General features: G+C 40.1%; 1 non-coding gene across 1 annotated transcript; it reads left to right on the top strand.

The window, feature by feature from the left end:
• The first annotated feature begins 5,318 nt into the window (after positions 1–5,318).
• LOC137217694 (small nucleolar RNA SNORA11) lies at positions 5,319–5,448 on the top strand. Its single transcript, XR_010940196.1, has one exon. It is a non-coding gene; the product is annotated as a small nucleolar RNA SNORA11 (small nucleolar RNA).
• Positions 5,449–7,874: the final 2,426 nt, after the last annotated feature.

Consider the following 7,874-nt stretch of genomic DNA (forward strand, 5'->3'; position numbering starts at 1 on the left):
GACAGTAACACAATCATAGTAGGGGAGTTTAGCACCACACTTTCACCAATGACAGATCATGCAAAATGAATATAAATAAGGAAGCACAAGCTTTAATAATACATTAAACAAGATGGACTTAATTGATATTTATAGGACATTCCATCCAAAAACAACAGAATACACATTCTTCTCAAGTGCTCATGAAACATTCTCCAGGATACATCACATCTTGGGTCACAAATCAAGCCTCGGTAAATTTAAGAAAATTGAAATCATACCAAGTATCTTTTCGGACCACAAGGCTATGATACTAGATATCAATTAGAGGAAAAAATCTGTAAAAAATACAAACACATGGAGGCTAAACAATACACTACTAAATAACCAAGAGATCACTGAAGAAATCAGAGAGGAAATCAAAAAATACCTAGAGACAAATGACAATGAAAACACGACCACCCCCAGCCTACTGGATGCAGCAAAAGCAGTTCTAAGAGGGAAGTTTATAGCAATACAATCCTACCTTAAGAAACAAGAAACATCTCGAATAAACAACCTAAACTTACACCTGAAACAATTAGAGAAAGAAGAACAAAATATCCCCAAAGTTAGCAGAAGGAAAGAAATCATAAAGATCAGATCAGAAATAAATGAAAAAGAAATGAAGGAAACGATAGCAAAGATCAATAAAACTAAAAGCTGGTTCTTTAGGAAGATAAACAAAATTGATAAACCATTAGCTAGACTCAGCAAGAAAAAGGGAGAAGACTCACATCAATAGAATTAGAAATAAAAAAGGAGAAGTAACAACTGACACTGCAGAAATACAAAGGATCATGAGAGATTACTACAAGCAACTCTATGCCAATAAAATGAACAACCTGGAAGAAATGGACAAATTCTTAGAAAGGGATAACCTTCCGAGACTGAACCAGGAAGAAATAGAAAATACGAACAGACCAATCACAAGTAATGAAATTGAAAGTGTGATTAAAAATCTTCCAATAAACAAAAGCCCAGGACTAGATGGCTTCACAGGCAAATTGTATCAAACATTTAGAGAAGAGGTAAAACCTATCCTTCTCAAACTCTTCCAAAATATAGCAGAGGGAGGAACACTCCCAAACTCATTCTATGAGGCCACCATCACCCTGATACCAAAACCAGACAAAGATGTCACAAAGAAAGAAAACTACAGGCCAATATCACTGATGAACATAGATGCAAAAATCCTCAACAAAATACTAGCAAACAGAATCCAACAGCACATTAAAAGGATCATACAGAAAAAAAAAAAAGGATCATATACCATGATCAAGTTGGGTTTATCCCAGGAATGCAAGGATTCTTCGATATATGCAAATCAATCAACATGATACACCGTATTAACAAATTGAAGGAGAAAAACCATATGATCATCTCAATAGATGCAGAGAAAGGTTTTAACAATACTCAACACCCATTTATGATAAAAACCCTCCAGAGGGCTTCCCTGGTGGTGCAGTGGTTGGGGGTCCGCCTGCCGATGCAGGGGACACAGGTTTGTGCCCCGGTCTGGGAGGATCCCACATGCCGTGGAGCGGTTGGGCCCGTGAGCCATGGCCACTGAGCCTGCGCGTCCAGAGCCTGTGCTCTGCGGTGGAAGGGGCCACAGCGGTGAGAGGCCCGTGTACCGCAAAAAGAAAAAAAAACTCTCTAGAAAGTAGGCATAGAGGGAACTTACCTCAACATAATAAAGGCCATATATGACAAACCCACAGCCAACATCGTTCTCAATGGTGAAAAACTGAAACCATTTCCACTAAGATCAGGAACAAGACAAGGTTGCCCACTCTCACCACTATTATTCAACACAGTTTTGGAAGTTTTAGCCATAGCAATCAGAGAAAAAAAAGAAATAAAAGGAATCCAAATAGGAAAAGGGGAAGTAAAGCTGTCACTGTTTGCAGATGACATGATCCTATACATAGAGAATCCTAAAGATGCTACCAGAAAACTACTAGAGCTAATCAATGAATTTGGTAAAGTAGCAGGATACAAAATTAATGCACAGAAATCTCTGGCATTCCTATACACTAATGATGAAAGAATCTGAAAGTGAAATTAAGAAAACATTCCCATTTACCATGGCAACAAAAAGAATAAAATACCTAGGAATAAACCTACCTAAGGATACAAAAGACCTGTATGCAGAAAATTATAAGACACTGATGAAAGAAATTAAAGATGATACAAATCGATGGAGAGATATACCATGTTCTTGGATTGGAAGAATCAACACTGTGAAAATGACTCTACTACCCAAAGCAATCTACAGATTCAATGCAATCCCTATCAAGCTACCACTGGCATTTTTCACAGAACTAGAACAAAAAATTTCACAATTTGATGGAAACACAAAAGACCCCGAATAGCCAAAGCAATCTTGAGAACAAAAAACGGAGCTGGAGGAATCAGGCTCCCTGACATCAGACTATACTACAAAGCTACAGTAATCAAGACAGTATGGTACTGGCACAAAAACAGAAACATAGATCAATGGAACAGGATAGAAAGCCCAGAGATAAACCCATGCACATATTGTCACCTTGTCTTTGATAAAGGAGGCAAGAATATACAATGGAGAAAAGATAGTCTCTTCGATAAGTGGTGCTGGGAAAACTGGACAGCTACATGTAAAAGAATGAAATTAGAACACTTCCTAACACCATCCAGAAAAATAAACTCAAAATGGATTAAAGACCTAAATGTAAGGCCAGACACTACCAAACTCTTAGAGGAAAACATAGGCAGAACACTCTATAACATTAATCACAGCAAGATCGTCTTTGACCCACCCCCTAGAGCAATGGAAATAAAAACAAAAAAAACAAATAGGACCTAATGAAACTTCAAAGCTTTTGCACAGCCAAGGAAACCATAAACAAGATGAAAAGACAACCCTCAGAATAGGAGAAAATATTTGCAAATGAAACAACTGACAAAGGATTAATCTCCAAAATTTACAAGCAGCTCATTCAGCTCAATATCTAAAAAACAAATAACCCAATCCAAAAATGAGCAGAAGACCTAAATAGACATTTCTCCAAAGAAGATATACAGATTGCGAACAAACACATGAAAGGATGCTCAACGTCATTAATCATTAGAGAAATGCAAATCAAAACTATAATGAGATATCATCTCACACCGGTCAGAATGGCCATCATCAAAAAATCTACAAACAATAAATGCTAGAGAGGGTGTGGAGAAAAGGGAACCCTCTTGCACTGTTGGTGGGAATGTAAATTGATACAGCCACTATGGAGAACAGTACGGAGGTTCCTTAAAAAACTAGAAATAGAACTACCATATGACCCAGCAATCCCACTACTGGGCATATAACCTGAGAAAACCATAATTCAAAAAGAGTCATGTACCACAATGTTCATTGCAGCTCTATTTACAATAGCCAGGTCATGGAAGCAACCTAAGTGTCCATCGACAGATGAATGGATAAAGAAGATGTGGTACATGTATACAATAAAATATTACCCAGCCATAAAAAGAAACGAAATTGTGTTATTTGTAGTGAGGTGGATGGACCTAGAGTCTGTCATACAGAGTGAAGTAAGTCAGAAAGAGAAAAACAAATACCGTATGCTAACACATATATATGGAATATAAAAAAAAATGGTCATGAAGAACCTACGGGCAAGACGGGAACAAAGACGCAGACCTACTAGAGAATGGACTTGAGGACACGGGGAGGGGGATGGGTAACCTGGGACAAAGTGAGAGAGTGGCATGGACATATACACACTACCAAATGTAAAATATGTAGATAGCTAGTGGGAAGCAGTCGCATAGCTTAGGGAGACCAGCTCTGTGCTTTGTGACCAAGTAGAGGGTGGGATAGGGAGGGTGGGAGGGAGGGAGATGCAAGAGGGAAGAGATATGGGGATACATGTATATGTGTAGCTGATTCACTTTGTTATAAAGCAGAAACTAACACACCATTGTAAAGCAATTATACTCCAGTAAACATGTTTTTTTAAAAATCCTGTGCTTCCCGAGTCTGCAGTCTAACAAGGAAGAAAATATGAATATAAATAACTATAATTCAATATAAAAATATTAAGTGGCATGAAAGGAAAATTCTATGGGTGAGATGACTTCTACTGATCATGTTGCCTTCCTAGGTTGCCACCTTCCCAAGCTGAGTCACCTCTGCTCTGTGGCTTCTCTTAAGATGTTACTATGATTATCTAAAAACAGAGAAGGACTCTAGATCAGTTCTTCTCCTTGGTCACACATTAGAATAACCTGAGGTGCTTTTAAAGCTCTCAGGCTGCACCACAGTCCAATTAAATCCAAATTTGGAGGGAGAGACCCAAGCATCAGCATTTAAAAAAAATTCCCCAGATGATTCCACTGTGCAGCCGAGGTTGAGAATTGCCAAATGACTTCTGTTTCCAAAGTCCTATGCCAAATTCTATGCAGTGCTATAAAAAACCATAAAGTACATGTCTGTATATCGAGGCACTTCACTTTTTAATAACATGCTATTCTTACGTCACATCATTTTTCCTTGTGCATTTCTGTCCATTCAAGCAATTAAAGATAAACAGGTTAGCCATTTGAACTCATAACTATTTGTACCTTATTAATTGCCCAGTCTAACAGAACTAGTGAATTTAAGATGCAAATGGGAACTGCAAGTTCAAAGCCATGAAAAAGTTAATGATTTATCCTCCCCCCTGTTGTTGCAGAAAGATGACTATTTGATAACCCTCATGTTTATTTTGGAAGCAAAGGAGATGCCTGCTATAAAGAATGATCCCAATCTCCATTCTAGACTCCATCTAGAAGTCTAGAATTGTAGCTGCCTTTCTTAAAAATTGAAGTATAGCTGATTTACAACATTGTGTTAGTTTCAGGTATACAGCAAAGTGATTCAATTATACATAAATATTTTTTCAGATTATTTTCCATTATAGGTTATTACAGGATACTGAATGTAGTTCCCTGTGCTATACAGTAGTACCTTGTTTATCTATTTTATAGATAGTAGTATGTGTCTGCTAATCCCAAACTCCTAGTTTATCCCTCCCCTTCCCCCTTTCCTCTTTGATAACCATAAGTTTGTTTTTTATGTCTATGGGTCTGTTTTCTGTTTTGTATATAGATTCATTAGTATTTTTTTAGATTCCACATATAAGTTACTTCATATAATATTGTCTTTCTCATTTTGACTTACTTCACTCAGTATTATAATCTGTATGTACATCCATGTTGCTGCAAAGGGCAAATTTCATTCTTTCTATGGCTGTAGCTGCCTTTTTAAAAAAGTTTTTGGGATGTGCTCAGAGCAGGGGGCCTGAAGAAATGGCTCCTCTGTTTACAGCACACCCAACAGGAATCTGGGTTCATTGTGACAAGGGGCACAAAACTTGTGGCCTTCCTATGAACAAATACCCAACACGTCCCCCTGTACCAGTGGGACAGGGCTCAACTTTGGAAGAAAAGCTACAGTATTTAGTGGCGGAGTTTGCCACCTAGAGCCTGTCCGGTCCACGCATGTGTGGGCCATGAGTGGTCTTACAGACATAAAGGCTTTGAACCTCTCTCTTCAAGGAAAAAAAAGAAAAATAGATTCCAACTATATGCCATTCTGGAAAGGCAAAACTATGGAGACAATAAAAAGATCAATGGTTGCCAGGAGTTTGGGGGGAGAGGGGAGATGAAAACACAGAGTACAGTTTTTATGAGTAGTGAAAATGCTTTGTATGACATTATAATGATGGATATATGTTATTATACTTTTGTCCAAACCCATAGAATGTGCAACACTATTCACTTCATTAAAGTGAACCCTAAGATGAAAAAAAAAAAGCTTTTATTGTGAAATAATTTCCATCTTACCTAAAAGTTGCAAAAACAGTACAAAGACATGCCATATATCCCCTTCATGCCATTTCATCAACTGTTAACATTTTACCACATTTGCTTTATCATTTGATGAATAGATAGATAATAGATAGATATAGATGGATAGCTTTTACGCTTATAAGAGTAAATTTATCATGTTCCTTTACCCACTAAATACTTCAGAGTGTATTTCCAGAGAATGAAAACATTCTCTTACAAAACCACAGATCAATCACAAGAATCAGGGAATTTAATAATCACATTTTTCCCACTGTCTCAATAATGTCCTTTCTAGCACTCTTTTCCGGTCCAAGACCCAATCCAAGAGTATTACACATGGCCTTTAGTTGTCATGTCTCTCCTGTCTCCTTTCATCTGAAATAGTTCCATGGCCTTCTTTGCTTTTCTTGACATTGACAGCTGTGAAGAATACAGGCCACTTGTGTTATGGAAGATCCCTCAGTCTGGGTTTGTGTCCCGTTTTCTCATGATTAAATTGAGTTCCATGTTTTTGGTTTTGGCCACGCTGTGAGGCTTGCAGGATCTCAGCTCCCCAACCAGGGGTTGAACCCAGGCCATGGTAGTGAAAGTCCAGGATACTAACCACTAGGCAACCAGGGAACTCTCTGAGTTTCGTGGTTTTAGGTGGGGACACCAAGTAAGAGATCCTGTGTCCCCCCTCAGGGTACCACATAAGGAGGCTCACGAAGTCAGCTTGTTCCATCACTGGTGAGGTTAACTTTGATCACTTGGTGTCTGCCCGTTTCCTCCACTGTCTAGTTACTAATTTTCCCCTTGTAATGTCATTTTGGGGGATGTGCAGTGTTGGGACTAAGATGAGGTGAGCGAGGCACTTAAGGCACAAAATGTTAAGGAGACACTCACTCTCAGAGGGATGAAAGCACTGGTCCAGCCCCTGATAGGGAGAGCCAATTGTCCCTTTTCTGCAGTGAAAGCTCAGAGTCCTAACCACTGGACCACCAGGGAATTCCCCGACTGTAGCTTTTCAAAAACACCTTTGAGGGACTTCACTGGTGGCGCAGTGGTTAAGAATCCGCCTGACAATTCAGGGACACGGGTTCGAACGCTGGGCCGGGAAGATCTCCCAGGCCGCGGAGCAGCTAAGCCTGTGTGCCACAACTACTGAGCCTGTGCACTAGAGCCCCCGAGCCACAACTACTGAGCCTGCGTACCACAACTACTGAAGCCCATGTGCCTATAGCCTGTGCTCTGCAACAAGAGAAGCCACCGCAATGAGAAGCCTGCGCACTGCAACGAAGAGTAGCCCCTGCTTGCTGCAACTAGAGAAAGCCTGCGCACAGCAACGAAGACCCAATGTAGCCAAAAATAAATCAATCAATAAATTTATTTTTAAAAAACACCTTTGAATTGCATAAGCAATCCCTCTGTCATCTCTTGGGAGGTTCAGGAGGCAATCCTGCAAATTTAAAATTATGATATCAAATTTGAAAAATAAAACTGAAATCAAATTCTGACATCAAATTTCGTCTCAATGAGAAAAGGAATCCAGGTGGATAGGGATAAAAACAGCAAAAGCAAAGCAAGTGGGAAGGGACTTCCCTGGTGGTGCAGTGGTTAAGAATCCTCCTGCCAATGCAGGGAACACGGGTTGGAGCCCTGGTCCGGGAAGATCCCACATGCCGCGGAGCAACTAAGCCCGTGCACCACCGCTACTGAGCCTGTGCTCTAGAGCCCGCGAGCCACAACTACTGAAGCCCGCGTGCCTAGAGCCCGTGCTCAGCAACGGGAGAAGCCACCGCAATGAGAAGGCCATGCATCGCAAGGAAGAGTAGCCCCCGCTCGCCGCAACTAGAGAAAGCCCGCGCGCAGCAATGAGGACCCAACGCAGCCAAAAATAAATAAATAATTTTTAAAAAAAAAAAAGCAAGTGGGAAAGGGGATGTTGAGAAAACGTCACCGGTGCTGGGAGCAGAGGGTGTGGGCCAGGATTACTGTGTGGG

Source organism: Pseudorca crassidens, chromosome X (genome assembly GCF_039906515.1).
Source record: "Pseudorca crassidens isolate mPseCra1 chromosome X, mPseCra1.hap1, whole genome shotgun sequence".
NCBI lineage: Eukaryota > Metazoa > Chordata > Mammalia > Artiodactyla > Delphinidae > Pseudorca > Pseudorca crassidens.